The sequence below is a fragment of the Haliaeetus albicilla genome, chromosome 3, assembly GCF_947461875.1.
Source record: "Haliaeetus albicilla chromosome 3, bHalAlb1.1, whole genome shotgun sequence".
Lineage (NCBI taxonomy): Eukaryota > Metazoa > Chordata > Aves > Accipitriformes > Accipitridae > Haliaeetus > Haliaeetus albicilla.
In genome coordinates this window covers 57,024,873-57,043,507 of record NC_091485.1, presented here as the reverse complement: position 1 = coordinate 57,043,507, position 18,635 = coordinate 57,024,873, and the positions used below count along the sequence as shown (strand labels likewise).

General features: G+C 43.1%; 1 long non-coding RNA gene across 1 annotated transcript in view; it reads right to left on the bottom strand.

Annotated features, from left to right (window-relative positions):
* Positions 1-9,990: 9,990 nt before the first annotated feature.
* LOC138684816 (uncharacterized) overlaps positions 9,991-18,635 on the bottom strand; it is a 23,143-nt gene continuing 14,498 nt past the window's right edge. The window contains exons 2-3 of the long non-coding RNA XR_011324108.1: positions 10,315-10,435; positions 9,991-10,203 (exon numbers count right to left, since the gene is read on the bottom strand). This is a non-coding gene — a long non-coding RNA (uncharacterized lncRNA). The remainder of the gene's footprint in view (positions 10,204-10,314; positions 10,436-18,635) is intronic.

Below are 18,635 nucleotides of genomic sequence, written 5' to 3'. Positions count from 1 at the left end.
AGGGGCATCTCACAGCATAGAAAAGAGTGTGTTGAAGTTTGGAGCAAAGGAACAGAGAGGGCTGAAGGAAGAAATTTTGTTTAAATCTGTGTTCCTCTGCATTGCCAAGAGCTCCAGACTAACCTTGATTCGTATTGCCACTGCTCCCCATTTCTGTTACAATCCACATTACTTCATACGGTAAATGATATGAGTAGATAACAGCCCAAGAAAAGTAATGTTTCTAGCTCCAAGTGCTGGATCTGGATTACAAGCAGCAAGATGAGTTTCCTCTCCCTCGCAGGTGGTCAGAGTGTGCACTGGGAGAGCCATAAAGGGCACTGGTGGTCATAGACTTGTTAGAAAATGTAAGCCTATTGAAATCCATCATAAACCCCAAAACTGAGATAGCACTACAAAGTACTCTGCCTAAGAAGGAGCTGGCCTTTCTACTTCTTTAATCCACATAAGGCAGTAGTTTATAAGCTTTTCAGCATTAGTGCCAATGATCATTATTTCAAAACATCAAGAATACTATTTAAAGTCTTCCTCCCCTTTCCGTCCCACCTCCCCTTGCTTTTCTTTTTCTTGCATTCTTGAGAAGTTGAATGGGAAGCTAAAATCAGTTCCAGTTCACTTCCCCCTGTGACAAATTTCAGCTTCCCTATAACAATGCATCAGAGTGCCATGATCTGTCTGTTAGGCTGTTTACTATAGGCCTAGATTGCATTAATTCAATAGTAGGACTGGGACGAAACGGAAGCAGGAATGAGGAAAAAGGTAACAACCAGATAGCAGGTTCTTCGCAAAAACATCAAAGCAATGCATTTAATGTCACTACTTTATGTTTTCTGAGTATTATTAAACTAGTTCATATGCCTCAGCTAAGACATGAAAATAAAAGTCTTTGATTAGCTATAATGATGCCAAGTAATCAACAGAAATGACTGTGCAATAAACTGGCATCCAGCCCACAGAAGTGAAAAGCTCCAGTCAGGTAGGCACTCATGTACACATTTATAATTCTAGACTTAAAAAACCCACTTTGTCATTTTATGTTGTGGTAAGAGGAAACTGCACTTTAAGTGCCTCCTCATTCTGCCAAACCTATAAAAGGCCCTAAAGTAAAACGTTAGCAAGAGTAATCATAGAATCATAGAATAGGTTGGGTTGGAAAGGACATTTTAAGATCATCTAGTTCCAAACATCCCTGACATGGGCAGGGACACCTTCCACTAGACCAGGATGCTCAAAGCCCCAGCCAACCCGGCCTTTAACACTTCCAGGGATGGGGCATCCACAACTTCTCTGGGCAACCTGTCCCAGTGCCCCACCACCCTTACAGTAAAGAATTTCTTCCTTACATCTAATCTAAATCTACCTTCTTTCAATTTAAAGCCTTGTCGTACCACTACACTCTCTGATAAAGAGTCCCTTCCCATCTTTCCTGTAGGCCCCCTTTAGGTACTGGAAGGCTGCTATAAGGTCTCCCCGGAGCCTTCTCTTCTCCAGGCTGAACAACCCCATCTCTCTCAGCCTGTCTTCATAGGAGAGGTGCTCCAGCCCTCTGATCATCTTCATGGCCCTCCTCTGGACTCATTCCAACAGGTTCATGTCCTTCTTATGTTGGGGACCCCAGAGTTGAACGCAGTACTCCACGTGGGGTCTCACAAGTGTGGAGTAGAGGGGCACAATCACCTCCTTTGACCTGCTGGTCACACTTCATTTGATGCAGCCCAGGATGCAGTTTGCTTTCTGGGCTGCAAACATGCATTACCTGGTCATGTTCAGCTTCTCATCAACAAACATCCCCAAGTCCTTCTCCACAGGGCTGCTCTCAATCCATTCTCTGCTCAGTCTGTATTTGTGCTTGGGATTGCCCCAACCCATGTGCAAGGACCTTGCACTTGGCCTTGTTGAACTTCATGAGGTTCGCACAGGCCCACCTCTCAAGCCTGTCAAGGTCCCTCTGGATGGCATCCCTTCCCGCCAGTGTGTTGACCGCAGCACACAGCTTGGTGTCATCGGCAAACTTCCTGAGGGTGCACTCAATCCCACTGTCCACGTCACCAACAAAGATGTTAAATAGTGCTGGTTCCAATACCAACCACTGAGGAACGCCACTCGTCACTGGTCTCCACTTGGACATCGAGCTGTTGACCACAAGTCTTTGAGTGAAACCATCCAGCAAGTGGCCCATCCATCAAATCCTCCTTATCTACCAAGTGGTCCATCCATCAAGTCCATGTCTCTCCATTTTGGAGACAAGGATGTTGTGCGGGACAGTGTCAGATGCTTTGCACAACTCTAGGTAGATGATGTCAGTTGCTCTTAGTTTATCCACCAGCGCTGTAACCCTATCATAGAAGGCCACCAAATTGGTCAGGCACGATTTGCCCTTAGTGATGCTATGTCAGCTGTCACCAATCACCTCCTTAGTTTCCATGTGCCTTAGCATAGTTTCCAGAAGGATTTGCTCCATGATCTTTGTGGGCACAGAGGTAAGACTGACTGGCCTGTAGTACCCCAGGTCTTCTTTTTTCCCTTTTTAAAAATAGGGCTTATGTTTCCCCTTTTCCAGTCATTGGGAATGTCTCTGGACTGCCACAATTTCTCAGATATAATGGATAGTGGCTTAGCCACTTCAGCTGCCAATTCCCTCAGGCCCCATGGATGCATCTCATCAGGTCCCATGGACTTGTGCACCTTCAGGTTCCTTGGCTGGTCTCAAACCTGATCTTCTATGGTGGGTGTTTCTTCATTCTCCCAGTCCCTGCCTTTGCCTTCTGTGACTTGGGCAGTGTGGCTGGAGCACTTGCTGGTGAAGACTGAGGCAAAAAAGTCACTGAGTACCTTAGTCTTCTCCATACCCCAGGTAACCAGGTCTCCCATTTCCTTCCAGAGAGGGCCCACATTTTCCCTAGTCTTCCTTTTATCACCAATGTACCTATAGAAGCTCTGGTTGATCTCCTGGATGAACAGAGTTCAAACACAAAAATACCATAGCCTTCACCTTAGTGTAAGAGTAGGAAAACCACGGGCTTCCAACCTGGGAGGCAAAGGCACAAGGCCTATTCCCTGAGGGATGCACTTGGAGAAGCCAGAACGATGTTTATATGGCACCAAATTCTAGCTTCAAAGCTCTTCACTTCCTTTCTCATATGGATTTGAAGAAAGACGTAAGGAAGAATTCCTTTTCAAATCCTTCTTTTATTGTATGCTTCCTTCAAAATAAACTTACCAACCTATGCAAGCAACCTCCATGGCCTCAGGCCCTAAGAAACATAAGTTCCCTTTTCCAGAAGCTCCCACATCTGCCATCCTCCAAGCAGCCCGGAGAAACTTGGCCAACTCCAGCCCTCTGGCAATCCCAGAAAACTCTATTGGCAAGCTGAAACTCCTACCTTGTTTCTTTTTTTTACTTTTAATAACCTACATGTCTTAAATGGTGTCCCTCTTGAAAGATCAGCACCTTCTGTCCCAAACTGTTTCCTTATGCAACTCTCATATTTTTTTTTATTATTTCTGAGCAAGAAGCACCACTGAGCTCCTTGTATTATCCTGCTCTTTCTTGTCATGGGGAAAAAACGTAAAACACCCAAATGCAGTTCTTAAATACAAACTACCATCTCATCTCAATTTTCTGCCAGCAGTCAAAGCTTCTGGAGTGCTTATGTAGACTATATCTTCAAAACACCTTTCATTGTTTTGTAGTCCTTATAATTAAGAATGATTTTTAACATTTCTGTACCATCATTAAAGAGATTAATTATTGTAGAGTTGCCTTTTTAGCAAACAAGTCACAGACAGAAAGGGAGATAAGGAGTGAAAATTAAGATCATAAATAAGCAAGGTTGTAGGAAAACCTGGACAAAATGCACCACATTGCAAAGCTTTCTAGTTAAGTCTACTGACAGTAACAGTAGAGACTGAGCTTTAAACTTAAAGAAGGATGAAATATTATTCTCCGTATTCTGGGCACACCCCACTCTACTGTAGGTTCAAGTGATTTCTGAAAGAAAAGAGTAGATGTTATTCAACCTGCAGCAACATACCTGTATAGCCCATCTGGTGAAAAAAGGCTCAGCCACAGGAAAGAGTCTGAAAAAGTGTAATGAAACAGTCTGTAACTCAGAAGAATAATACAGAAACTCATAACAGTAGTGAAATGTAATGTTACTTTGCACTGACCATTTTTCAAGCATTTCATAATGAATTAGAACAACAAAAAATATTCCAGCTTCAGCTATGTCAAATTTAAGTTGACCAGTTAAACAAATGGTTCAAGATCTCTGCATATTAAATGCAAAAATTTGGATGTCTCTGGCTGGAAAAATAACAGGAGCTGGCCAGAGCAGGGTGGGTACATTCATTACCAGCACGGTGTAAAAATTTTCAAGTAAACAAAAATGAGGAAGGCTACCAAAACAAAGAATTTAAAATCAGTTTTCTAGGGTCAAGACAATTAATGTCTGCAGGCAGGAAAGATGTGTATTGTAACACCTAGTTGGGGCCACAGAATACAATACAGTTAACAGAGCTGTAAGAAATAGGTAATTCTCCACTGCGCCTGTGGTTGTGGATTTAACCACATTGATATGCTACAGGGAAGGGATGCCATCCAGAGGGACCTTGACAGGCTTGAGGAGTGGGCCCATGCAAACCTCATGAAGTTTAACAAGGCTAAGTCCAAGGTCCTGCGCCTGAGTCAGGGCAATCCCCAGTATCAATACAGTCTGGGGGATGAATGGATTGAGAGCAGCCCTGGGGAAAAGGACTGGGGGATACTGATGGATGAAAAATTTTATATGAGCCGGCAATGAGCACTTGCAGCCCAGAAAGCCAACCATATCCTGGGCTGCATCAAAAGAAGCGTGATCAGTAGATCAAAGGAGGTGATTCTGCCCCGCTGCTCTCGTGAGACCCCACCTGGAGTAGTGCATCCAGCTATGGGGTCTGCAGAACAAGAAAGACATGGACCTCCTGGAGCGAGTCCAGAGGAGGGCCACTAAGATAATCAGAGGGCTGGAGCACTTCTCCTGTGAAGACAGGCTGAGAGAGTTGTTGTTGTTCAGCCAGGAGAAGAGAAGGCTCCAGAGAGACCTTCAATACTTAAAGGGGGCTTGTAAGAAAGATGAAGACATTTTACCAGGGCCTGTAGTGACAGCACAAAGAGTAATGATTTTAAACTGAAAGAAGGTAGGTTTAGATTAGATATAAGGAAGAAATTCTTTACTGTGGGGGTGGTAAGGCACAGGAACAGGTTGCCCAGAGAGAATGTGGATGCCCCCTCCCTGGAAGTGTTAAAGGTCAGGTTGGACAGGGCTTTGAGCAACCTGATCTAGTGAAATACACCTCTGCCCATGTCAGGGGGCTTGGACTAAATGATCTTAACAGGTCCTTTCCAACCCAAACCACTCTGTGATTCTATCGTTTTATGATTTGAGTTCTCCAGCACTGCAGAGCAGTTTGCACAGCAGCCAGGTCAAGTTTGGGAGGAAACATTCCTCAGTCTACCTGCTGAGTATGGCCTCTCACCTCTCACTAAATGAGATAAATGCTTCACTCAGAGGGTTGCTGTCTTCTCCATACAGGTTTGAGGTGAGTACAGGGCTCTCTACATGGTAGCAGTGCTGGTTAGGTTCATGAACCTCAAGTGAGTACATTTGCTGCCAAGATAGAAACAATAAGTTACAACAAAGAAACACAAAGAATTATTTTTGCAGCCAGCAGTGTACAGGCAGTAATAACACTGTATGTGATAATTAATGAAAGACTTTTCTTCAACTATCTAGAAGGGTACTATAGATTCAGTCGTGAAAGAGCTGATGGATGGCAATTTGAATACGTAAGGGAGAATTTATTTGTTTAATCACTGAATGCAATAAATTAGAATTGCACGCTATTTTAATTCCATGGGAAACATGGTCCACTGCATTTACATTTTCAAAACTATGCTTGCAAAGAGCCAGCTCTGTAGCCTAAGAACAGAACTTTTTGCTGCCAAACAAGGACATGCATCCAAATCCCAGACTTGGTAGGAGTTAGATAATATGATCCGAGGTAGGAATGAATAATCTTGATTTAGGCCACAGAAATGTTATGAGCTCACAAAGGTAACATTAACTGTTTTGAAGAAAGCGTGGTAAGCCTTTCCAGAGATCCTCATGCAATATCAGTCTAAACTGCATGTATAAAAACAGAATTAGAACAAACAGAAATACAAGGAGGTTTCATCTTTCCATTTTATCTCATCATCAATTTAGTGATTCGACATCACTGCCTCTACCCAAAAATGCCCAGTACATGCTTATGCTTCCCTGGTGTAAAGAATCACACAGCAATTTGCTCTGTTGTAGTTGAGCATATGAGGTAGTAAATGGAGAGAGTACTTGGAAGTACTGAGTATCTACCAACTGAGCTGGTCAAGCATATCTTAAATGCTCAGGTCCTTTGAAAACAAGGCCAGCATGATTTAGTGGCCTTAACACATGCTGAAAAGCCCATACATCTCATCTTAAACATATACTTGAAAGCAGAATTCCAAACTCACTGCAAGGATACTTTCTCTTTTAGTTGTTAATATAAGGCTTATTCTTAATACATTTCTTACCAAATTGCCTGAGAAACATCTTGATATACTGCAAGATACAGCATAGTGTTACTGTATTTAACTGCTTGTGCAGAACCCAGAATTCAAAGGAGAGAATTAAACTGGATCAAGTATGAAGGATTCATCTTCTCAAGGTAACTCCTAAGTAAGTTGCTATTTGGGATGGATATACAGATTCACATTAGGGAAGTGAACCCCATAAGTTGTCATTCCTCTATGGTCAGGAACTTGGGTGATTTTTAACGGTGGTAAAATTGTCATGCTGAGCTACCTGCCCCTTTTCCCAACTACCAGTTTTAAAAAGCAAATGCTTTTTAAAGCACATTCAGGGCTTAGTTCTGGGAAAAAATAAAAATTGCAAGGGAAGGATGGAAAATGCAAGGTTATCATCACTTTGAAGGATTTGGTCAAAAAATTACAATCCCAGATATTGTCACTGTACTACCAATCTGATAGATATTGCTAGATCCTTCTATCTTCTCTCATTCTTTATTTTAATATTTGCTACTTTAACTATTATGTAGTAACTTCTATTCAGCCCTGTTTTGAGAAGGTTTCCTGTTTATATGTATTTCTGTTCATAGTGGTTTCTGCAGTACAGCAAACTTTGGTGTTCTTTCATCCTATCTCCATTTTTCCAAATAGCATATAATACGAAAACAAAGCAGTTGAAAACTTGTCACCGGTTACAGCAACCTGAAGTTCAGGATAGAGTTTATAACCATAGGTTGCTCCTGCTGTCTAAGCTTCTTTGATCCATGGAGGGAACTTCACAAAAAGACACAAACACTTAAGTGAGTCAATTTCCTTTATTCTCTTCAGGACATGCAAGTGAAGTTATCTTGACTGGTTAATGGCCTTCCATAAACTAAAATAGACTGGCTACATCTGCTTCTAGAACAGAATTTAAACAGCTGAAACTTGATTACGCGTACTTTACATCTAAAAGGGTGGATGTTTCTGGTATGTGGTTAGGATTGGAATTGGAGTGTTCCTCGATTCATGCGTATAAGCATTAGTATACTAGCAAATGGGATAATGTGCAGATGTAATTCAGATTTGTGTTTGCCTGTGTACTGAGAGCTTCTCTATTGTTTTAAGAACAGGTCAGACTGAGCACGGTAATGAAAATTTCCTAATGACACAGTAGATACTACTTTTAGTTCTAGCCTGAAATATTTCTTTAATGCCCACACTCAGGGTAATATAGTTTTTATGTTCAAATTAGGAAACTGAGACATGAGCTTCAGCCATATGACACTGAAGTAACAGAAACATGGAATCACAGTGTAGCAGGGATTTTTAATAAGTTTCTCAAATGATGGTACAGAAGAGCAAGTCTATTATGTATGTTTAAAAAGGAGAAAACAGTACACACAACTACAGATCTCATTTCCCTCCCACTGCATTTGTGTCTGAATGTGTTTTCTTACCCTCCCCCAAAAAATTAATAGGCTGAATGTTAAAAGAAATAGAAGTGCCCAGTAAAGGGGTTAATGCATATGAATTCATCAAAGATAGACTGTGCCAAACTGAGCCCATGTCATTCTTTCCTGATTTTTCTTGGCCATCTGATCTAGCTGGTCTTCAGTGAAAATGATAGGTTATTGCATGAGACATTAATAGATAAACAATACAAAATAGAAACAATAAAAGAATTATGAAAGGCTGAAAATAGCTGTGGGTAGTATTGAAAGGTGAAGTATTAGGCTGGGAGAAGAAAAGGAGCTACAGTGCAGCCTTGCAAGGTCTTGGTTTGGGGAGGAGTTTCACTGAAGATTTTGTCACAAAAAAGTAGCATGCTTGTAAGACTTGTTGACACCTAGATGGAAAGCAACATCAGTGGGAGCTCAAAATAGCATACAAGAAGAACTGGTGATCCCTGGCATTAGATGGACATAAGGAACAGTACTGGGAACACGATGAAATTCCAGGTGCATGCCTATGTACAAAAAGACTAGTAAGAATTTCAGGTATAAATCGGGACAGTCTCACAGTGTGAAATGAAAGGCAGTGAGACACTGTTAGGCAATCACAAAATGGCTAAGTGTTCTCAAACATTATAATCTAAACATGAACCCACAATGTAGATAGGCAATTATCTCCGACAAAGGGTGTGTCAATACCATTTCATGAGGTACTGATGAGATGTGAAAGGAGATCTTGGGCCAGCTGTGTCTGACAGGAGGTTTGAATGCCTGCAAGCCCTGAATAGAAAGAATGAATAGGTATTAGCTAGCTTGCATAAAGCCTTTGTAAGGCACAGAGTCTGAGTCCTCTTCCAATGAACTGTTGTCTGTCTAGGAAAACAAAGTTTCCTTGTAACAAGTAATCATAGTAGATCATGTTTTACAGGAGAGAGGCAGATGATGTCCGCTGTTCTCATTAATACATATAGGGTTTACTGAAGATAGTTACCTGTTTGTAGAAAAGCCAAACTGTTAATGATGGAAGACCAGAAGAACAGTGTCAGTGGCTCCTCTCCGGTCTTTCTCAAGTGGTCTTTGAAGAAACGCTCAAACGGCTCATTGTGAGGTGAGACGACTGAGTAAGTTCTAGCGTGCCCCTAATTATTCAGGGTAAGACCTTCAGAAAGGTCAACTTTAACAAGAAATAAGCAAGTTTGGTGCTGAGACACCTTGAGTTCCTAATTCAGCTAGGTTTCCTTCCCAGTACCACTTTAACAGCAGACAGTTTGAATTGTTTCCCCAAGCTTAAGAATAAGGGACTATACTGTTCATTTAGTTGCATAAACATAAAGTGTTAACTTGACATAGCCAGTTGGATAAGGGCTAAGACCACCATAAGTATTGTGCTTAAACTTCAAATTAAAAAACACGATGAGATTTTACAAGAGGCAGCTGATTTAGAAGTCCAATTTATTAGGTTTGGATTTAACCAGCAATTGAAGTAAGAAGGCTTCTCTCTCAATCTCCTTAGCAGTAAGCCCACAGAGGTAACCTTTGTCAACACAGTTTTTCAAAATTCAGTGTCCTCCAGCTCATATACTAACATCTGCTGTTGGATAATTGCTAAAGCTATGTAAACTTTCCATACAGTTGTCACTCTGAAGAAGTTGACCTGCTCTCTCAGGATCTCCCTATGTAGCCTGCCTACGAGAATAACGTTTTCATGGTTTGTCTGTTACTTTTCTGATGGTCACAGACCTCAAGGATACCCTGTCTCTGCTAATTCTACTGCTAACAGGATGTAGCAGAAATCAGATAAACTCTTCCCCAGGAGGCCTGCACCGTCTGGTTCTCAATGGGAACTTTATAGCAGGGAACAGAACTAATACTGGCAGACATTTATTTAGAGGAAAGTAAGCTTGACAGAACAAACTAAACCTTTCCGTATCCTTTGGATGCTTGACAAGCAGAAGTAGGTGAGGACGTGCTTTGGTCTGTCTCCTGCTTAGCAGCTGCAGGGTTGTCACCTCAGGATTCTGGGCTTCCGTGAGGTCATGTTAAAACCCTTGGACTTACTCCCAAATACCAAAAGGGATTTTCTCACAACAGTATGTCAGACACAAAGCCCACCTTTCCAACATGAAGACATGGTCTGTGTCTTGGCTAAGGTGTTATGTTGCTTTGCAAGGCAATGTCTTCCACCTGGGAAAAAATACAGATATTGACATACACTCTCCCTTACTTTTATCCAGATTTCTGGGTTAAGAATCCAACTTTTTTGGTAGTCTTACCATCCTCTGTCTTTCCACTTACCATGATCAGAGACTCCATTGCCACACCCCCATACACTCACAGGGAACTGTTTTCTTCTGCCTAGGTATTACATACGCTCAGTTTTATCACAAGGTCTTCATGTCCTGGAGTTTTGTTACCACTGTCAAAAGGCAAAAGCTGAAGTAAGGATGTTGCTCTAGTTCCTGCTGCTGCCTCAGTGGCTGGAGAAGACTCCAGCTTCATTCCTGGGTGATGTAGTAGGGGAAGATCCTTGGCTAAACAAAAGGGGAATACTTTCTCTTGCTCATCAATGGTAATGCTGATGATCATCTCTTATATGAGCTCTGTATGGATGTAATAAATTCTCAACAGCACATCTGGGATAGCCTCTTTAGGTGTCACTGTACATCTCACTCTACATTTGTTCACTGGTGGAGGCAGGGAATGCAGCCATCACTGGTGCACACAGGATTGATTACTTTGTGGACTTTGTGGATGACACAGTGATGGACAGTGCCAGCCTGCCCGTGGCAGGACTTCAGAAACAGAGCATCCCACTTTCCTTGCCCAGGGCAACCACAGGGAGAGCAGGTGAGGGTTTTGCATACAGTCTTGTCCACCTGGGTCTACTCATAATCTGCTGCTATAGCTCCGGTATGCAATCTTGCTTTTAGGAATTGGAAGGGAATGGGAAAAAAACAGAAACTGGAAAAGCATCTCTACTGCTTCCAGTAGTGGCAAGGACATTTCTTTGCCTGGTTGTGTTAAGCATCCACACCCAGCAAGAAAAGAAAAAGCAATGAATCCAGATTCCACAAAGAATCTACCCAGAGACTTGGAGAGACATGCCTGCTACCATCTGATTCATCAACACCGCATACCACACCATAAGCTTGTTTGTGGTTACCATAGTTTGTATACAAAATTGCACAAAGATGTTTTTCTGTCTACAGGGCTGGTGATCCTGGCTGCAAGATGTCCTGCTCCATGGACAGTCAGCTCTCCTAGCTGGTGCAGGTAGAGAGTGGTCACTGCTCCCACTGCCTTGGCAGCCTCTCAGTGAGTTTGCAGTATTGCTGAAGCTAGAAAAACAGAGCTTATGAACAAAAAGTGATTCATTTGTATTAGTTAAAAACAAATAAAAAAGAAAGTATGGAACTAGTCACTACAAAGGAAATTATCTTTAGTTAAGGAGTTTCTGAAGGTATAATAATTTTTTAAACATCTTATAATTTTAGCCTCCTTTAGTGCAGTCTCATTTCCCCACACAAGATGGCAGCTCTTCTTTCCTTCTGCTCAGCTATTCCTCAGAACACTGAAAAGCATTTCCCTTTCACCCTGACACTGCAGGTGATACCGCAACACAAGAGTAACCAAACTAGGGACCAGCCCTGCCACTCTAAGCATTATTCACTTCCAAAACAGCATCTTGCACAGTACAGCATGTTTTGTTGGTTTGTTTCACCGAATACTCCATTTGTCTAATTCCATTGAGTAACAATAACTGGTTTGTACTGCACATCACAGTTTTTGAGATTTGAAACTGTCACATAAAAGGAAAAAGAAACACTCTTGTTTCAGTTCCGATTACAGGATACTCACATGCAGATAAGGAGATGTAACCCTATGCTCAAACTTTTGGACCCTATCTCCTACTACCCTGGCTGTACTGTCATTTAGAGAAGCGTAAAGTTATTTGCCTTTTACATTTGTTTTAGTGTAGCGAGTATATTTCAGGCAAGGCAACAGAGAATTAGGTCTTCGCATAACTTAGGCTTGCTAGAAAACAAATACTGCGTTTTGTCGAGCCTAACGTCTGTTTGACCTCAGCATTGCACTGAGTGCCTCTGTGAAGTCGGAAACTCTGAAGTGCATCTAACAATTAATGGTTCATATTTCCCTGCCATAAATGATGCCAAATTGCCAGTACTACTGCCCGTTTCGTTTTGAAACAGGCGATGAACCGATTTAAATCGTACAGTTCCTGCTCTGCCGAAGCTCTCGGCTCCTTGGGTGGGTTGCAGGGCGCTCACCCTGCGCTGAGCCAGCCCCCGGCCGGTCTGCGGGTGTGGATCTCCGCTCCATCCTCACCAGCACGGCCCGTCCCTAGAAGAAATGCTGACGCACCCAAGGGTCGTACTTGCGGTCCTCCCAGGCGCTGCGGGGAGATGCCCCGTACGGATCTCCGCCGGCCCCGGGCTTGGAGCGAGCGGGAAGCCAGCAGGTGTCAGCAGGAGATCGGGAACGGGGCGGACCCGCTCCCCGCCCCGCACGGCCCCGCTCCCGCCTGGGGCGCAGCCGCCAGTGCGGGCAGCCCCCGCCCCACGCGGGGGGACCTCCCGCCCCACGCGGGGGGACCTCCCGCCACGCCGCGGGCTTTGACAGACCCGCGGAGAGCTGCGGGTCTGGGGACTGTCCGCGAGCGCTCTTCACCCACGGCCAGAGCAAACGGGGCGGGGAGGACGCAGCCACTTGAAAGCGGCTTACTGCTCAAATAAGGCGCAAATCAATTCATTTTTCATCTCTCGAAGCGTGCCTGATGGCTGAGAAGCACGTGAAGGTAGTTACCATAGAGAAACTAACGTGTCCTTTGATAGCCGGGTTGTATATCACAGTCTTTATTTAAATACCTGTCTTCCAAAAGAAACCCCTGACAAGTCTGGCTAGAAAGACTTAACAGTTACTGCACTTCTAGATTAACTGTCAATCATCAGCCCCTCTGTATGGGTCCTGCACCCCAGCTTTCGCTTCTGTAAACACCAAAATAAAGAACACTTCGGAACAAAATCAACACTGAGGCTACTTCAAAACTAATTCTCACAACAGGAACAGAAAGAGCCTTTTATAACAAACAAATTTCTCATTTGGAGTATTTGACCACCAATTACTAGAAATGGACAAATAGATATGGTCTGTAATTGAGAAGAAACAGAAAGGACACAGTTTCCGCTATTTTCAAGACAAGACATACAGTCCAGCCATCCTGAACACAATGCTTTTACACAGGCAAGCTTTCAAGGATAGAAACAACAAACAAAGTAAGGGATCCCTTTTGCTCCAAACTAGAGGAAGATCCCACAGGGGCCTCAGCACCACGAAGCAGTGATGCTACCCACCAGCAACTACAGTGTATTAGCAGGCCATCAGACAGGTGAAACACCATCACATTATTTCCCAAAATGCTTATTCCAAATTAAATGAGTCAGGCCTTTTGATCCTTAATGAATTTTTATTTGCTTTCCCTTTTTTTCTTTTCTTTCTTCTATACAGAAACATAGCAAGGCAGCAGTATAACCACTTTAAACAAAACCATGAAATTTACTATTAACTTGGATCTCAACCACCCAAAATACGTTACTTTAAGCATCTAATGTTACATCTTGAGGAAAAGGTGAGGAAAACAAAAGAACAACAAAACCATTTCAGTAACAAAAAATCTCAGGTTGTGAACACAAATAAAAATGTTGTTTTTCTTGAAATATTTTGATCTGACATTTTCAGATAATTTTTTTGTTTTAGGAGACAGTAGGTATAATAGGGTTTTCCAGCAGCTCTTCTGGAAGACTAAGTAGGGGTAGAGAGCAAGAAGTGGCACATCACTTCTCTTGAGGCTTTCCAGAATGTTAGTGAGCCAGTCAGGCTCCATGTGTATCCTGTAACCAGGGCACAGTGAAAACTGTCCCACAACTCATGTAATTGCACTGGGAAAGGAAAAATGTTTCCTTGTATCAGCTGCCTTGCACCAACCCATAAGTTATTGATAGTCTATGCATGTATATTTTTTTACCTTATTCTCAGTTTTGCAGAAACATTTTTCATTACCAAATAGTAAAAATCCAATACCTACAGAGTTTACTAACTCCACTAATAGGCTGAAGTTCTGAGTGGATAATGATTTTCATTGACAGACAGTGTCCTCATAAAAAAATAAATCCTCGTGGAGTTAACATAAATGCCATAAAGTACAAGAAGATTCTTGCAGAAAATGGTGCAGGCTGTTTCCATTTAAAGGTCTGTCTCAGGGTATGTTAGGATCCTTTCCCTGAGACAGCTATATGAAGTGTAAGGTAATATTGATTTTAATTTTATTTTTTTTTTAATGCTAGAGTTGAAGCCTCTATAGATAGCAACATTAAAACTGGAAACAACTTGCTACTTCTGGACAAGGTTGTGCAGGCAGTATGGCAAAGTGCAGGCGCCCAGCCACAAACTGAACATACCTCGGGGGGGGTTGCACATTCCAGAAGAGAGTCTCGGAACAACCCTGAGACATCACACGGGCTGCAGCCAACCTCGGTGGCAGCTTAACATGCCCACCCCTCCATTTCCCTCCTGCTTCTACCGCATTTGGGTCTTCCTGAACTCTGAGATGACGTGGCCCGTCACCAGCTAAGTAGAGAGAAGCTGTGTGATCATATGGGGCATCAGAGGGTGAAGGGGAGGACTCGGGGCTGTCCGTACAACACATCTCCCAGTGCCCACATGTAGCCCAGCACCAGTGGAGCCCGATGCCTGCCTGCACTTCCACACTCCCTTCCAATGAGCAGCAGAAGGGAAGAAACCACCTAAATGGATAGCTGCAGCTTCACCTGGGAATGGTGCCAGCCCATTCCAGGAGAGAAAATTGTCCCTCCCCTCCCTCCAAGCCCTTGCTGCCAGGGTATTTCTTCCCTGGAAAATTTCACCTTGCTGCACCAGAGTAGCAGCTCTACACACAGAGGAGCCAGCTGTAAGAATTAGTTTAAGACGTGTAAAACATTTTGTGCTCTCTCTCCTTGGAAACAGCTGGGTCAGGTTTGCTGGGACTTTACAAACAAGGTACCCAAAGGAAACATCATGCTGAACAGCAGGACTTACAATAAAGGGGGTTGCCACTGGAAGTGTTGGGTAACCTTACAGAAAAGTGCTACCAACATTACTTTAAAAAATATGTGATCATGTTTGATCCAAGTTTATAGAAATGCTTCAAAAATAATTGCTCCTTCATTTGCTTGACAAACCAGGTTCTAAATTCAGTTTCCCTGGCAACAGCTGAGGACATTAAACCATGCAATGTATCTAGGAAAGAAAATAAATGGGAATGGAAAATTACTCCTGAAAGTTAGTTAAAAGGATTTGCAGAGAGAAGGAAAAACCAGAATGGGCAAGCAGTCACACATCAATAACCTCAAAGATCAAACATTTCATCCTTCTAAGTCATACAGGAAATAAAAGGCTAAAGCTGGTAGTTGCTGTTGTTGCTTTTATCATCCAGTTGATTTGTTTGCTGCAGTTAGCGATATGTGCCAAAAAATGTTTTGGACGCTTCTAAGAGACAAAAGAGGCTGAACTCTGCACGCTTTCCTCCTTAAACACTGCTGGCCAAGGCAGCATTGCACAAGCTGTGCGAGGTAGCCATCATCAGAAGTGCCCACTGGTGCCTTTTGTTAAAAGAAGAAACCTAAATCTACGTGCAGGAATGAAATAGCCTGGGCAGCCATTTGTGGGACACTGAAGATGTCACCAGAGAACCCGGTGAGGACCCTCAGGGTCCCACCTGCACCTCGGCGTGGCCTCCCGCACACCCACCTTGCACTGCACAGACTCGTGTGCGATGGAGGGAGGGAGGGAAAGGCGAGTCGTGCCCTGCGGCCCCGTCCAGCCCGCACGAACTCCAGCGCCTGACCAACAGCTCTCTTTGTGGTTGCAGAGCACCCCACAGGCAATATCCCAATGAAGCTACTGCCGAGCACCCCACAGCCGGATGAAATGCGTGGCAGCACAATTTGCACAGAGTGGCACTGTTTGCAGTGTGGTGGTTTTCAGTTTTTCATTCCTATTGAATATAGCCCCAAATTTATTAAACTTCCCCTTTACCTGAGTTTGCATCAGAGGACTGGCTTAGTTTGCTAGCTGAAATATTTCTGGGAAGTCAGAGAAGACTAACTGATTAAGAGCTTTCAGAAATTATTCTCTGCTTTCCAAGAGTGAAAAAAATCACAAGAAAATGAGCAGAACTCTGTTCGACCTCCTGTTGAAATGATAGGAGCAAGTTCTTCCTGCACAGAATCACATTTTTTATACTGAATAAACCACTAGATCTTCCCCTCCCATCTGAACCATATCAGGAGGAGAATATTACTGCAGAGCAGTGGTACAACACCTACACATCCTCCATATACCACTAAGAATTACCTGGAAAGACAACACTGGGAGAATGTGACTTGTTTAAGAATCAGACACCAGCTGTGGTATCCAAGATGATTCATGTCCATCCGTCTCAGTGCTCAGCTCCGCTAGCTGAATAAAAAAAAAAAAAACAAAACCCTGAAATTGCAACAAATTACCAAGTATTTATTGAGACATTTATTGTGTTTCCAGCCTGTTTGTCTCTAGATTGATTTAGGAGCTCCTCTCCATCTTTTGTAAATTAAACTTCTAGCCTCATTTCACATTAAGAGTGATTTTAGAGTGATCTGGCATATTTACTGCCCCTTTCATCAGGGAACTGTGAATGTATTTAGGGGGGAACTAGATTATGCCATTCTCCTCAGCCACAGGAGTCTCTCCCTGTCCGTAGGGCATCCTCCGGTAGCCTGGTTGAAGGCTGACAAGATCAATTGTCAGATTTCTGGTGAAATATCTCCTCTGCAACTGCCAGCCACTGCTGGTTGATAAAATGCGGGAAAGCAGAATGAAAACTGCCACAGCAAGGAACAAGTGGCTTAATGTATTTTCACGTTAATAGTCCATGTTATTCATGATGCTAGAGGGGGGGCAGCTAATACCTCCTACGCAATACTCTATGGCTGTGACAGTTTATTGTCAAGCTCTTTTTGATTACGTTTAGAGGGAGCCAGTAGGAAGAACTGAGTGCTGCACAAGGTGCAAGATCCTCATTGATCATAGTTTGAAGCTTCTTTCAAAACAAGTTCCTGTTTCAGCACATGCTTTCCCTTGGTGAAAATTAGAGGAAGGACATCAAATCTGATCCCTGAAAAGAAAGATCAGAGCCGCAGTTATGGGGGAAAAATGAAGCTAATGGAAAAAAAGTCTTTAAAAGAAATAAAAAGAGTAGTGGCTGTGGCTGAGAAGACATTCAGGTGATACCAGCTAGGATTTGACTTTGCTGTTGATGTGAAACTCCCTTGGTCTTCAATTCTGTAGCCTTCATATGATTTCTGGATGTTAGGACTGGAAAGGCTGCAGCTGGTGCTCTCAGTGCTGAGTTACATGCCACTGACAGAGAAGCAACAGCAGCTTGTTCCAGCCACCAGCTTCAGTTGCTGATAAATGGAGAGCAGCAGCAACCACCATTAAGGTAGCATGGCTGCGCCTACCACTGCGCAGGGTCCAATTTCACAATCACTACACGGTCTGAAGTCACTCTCTGCCTCCAGCAAAACAACCATTGATACCTTTTCTAGGAAGGAGATGGAGCAGCTTTCCACTTTTGTTTTTAACAGCCCTGGGTGATTCCTTGTTGGCCAAGTTCTGCCCTTAAGTTTCAAATCAATATCAACTGAGACTGTTCCACCAAACTGATCATGTTTCCTTGACCTGTACCTTTTAAAGGCTGCTCTGAGTTGCTTAGAGAAGCAGTTTAGGTAAGCAGGCGCTGTACGTGGAACAGCTATACATGAACAGTCATTTGCGGAGGAAGGTGACAAGCCTTATTCTTTGCTCTTGTGAAAATTTATTTTACAGACAGAACAGCCCCAGGAAAGTCCTCTGCCTCCCACACATCATTATTACAATAGAAGGTTTCCTCATACCAGGGAAATGATTTTTTTCAGTGATTACCTTCATCCTAGAGCTTTATGCAATCATTTAAAAAAATTTTTACTGTTTCCAAGATAAGAACAAGGTCTCCAACCCAACTTCTTTTCCATGGAAAGCCACTGTGGAGAAACAGGACAGATTTGAGGTGTTTGTAAAAACATTTGGTGTTTGTAAGCTGTGCAGCAGTGCTTTCTGCTGGCTAAAGCTTCCTAAATATGCTTTGCTGTATGTCAGTTAATATCACCTGGCTCCTAGATAAGCACATAAGCTTAACTGAGGACAATCTTGTATCCATCAGGTTGGAAGACAAGCAGCAGAAAACTTGTTTTATTAAGGCTGAGAAAGGAGACTTGTACTCTTTAAGGAGCCTTCACGTGTTGCCTTCCTCAGTAAATGGTGATGAACAGCTATGGGAGGAGAGAGGGAATGCTAACATGACAGCTGATATCAGCCATGGCTTTCACAGCCTTCAGCAGCTGACATCCAGCCACAGCCTTCACCTATTCCCCTCGCAGCTTCATACAAGTTTTGATAGACTTGTGGAGAAAAAAAGAGATTTACAGAATATGGCAGTAGGAAGAAGACAAGGTCTAGTGGCA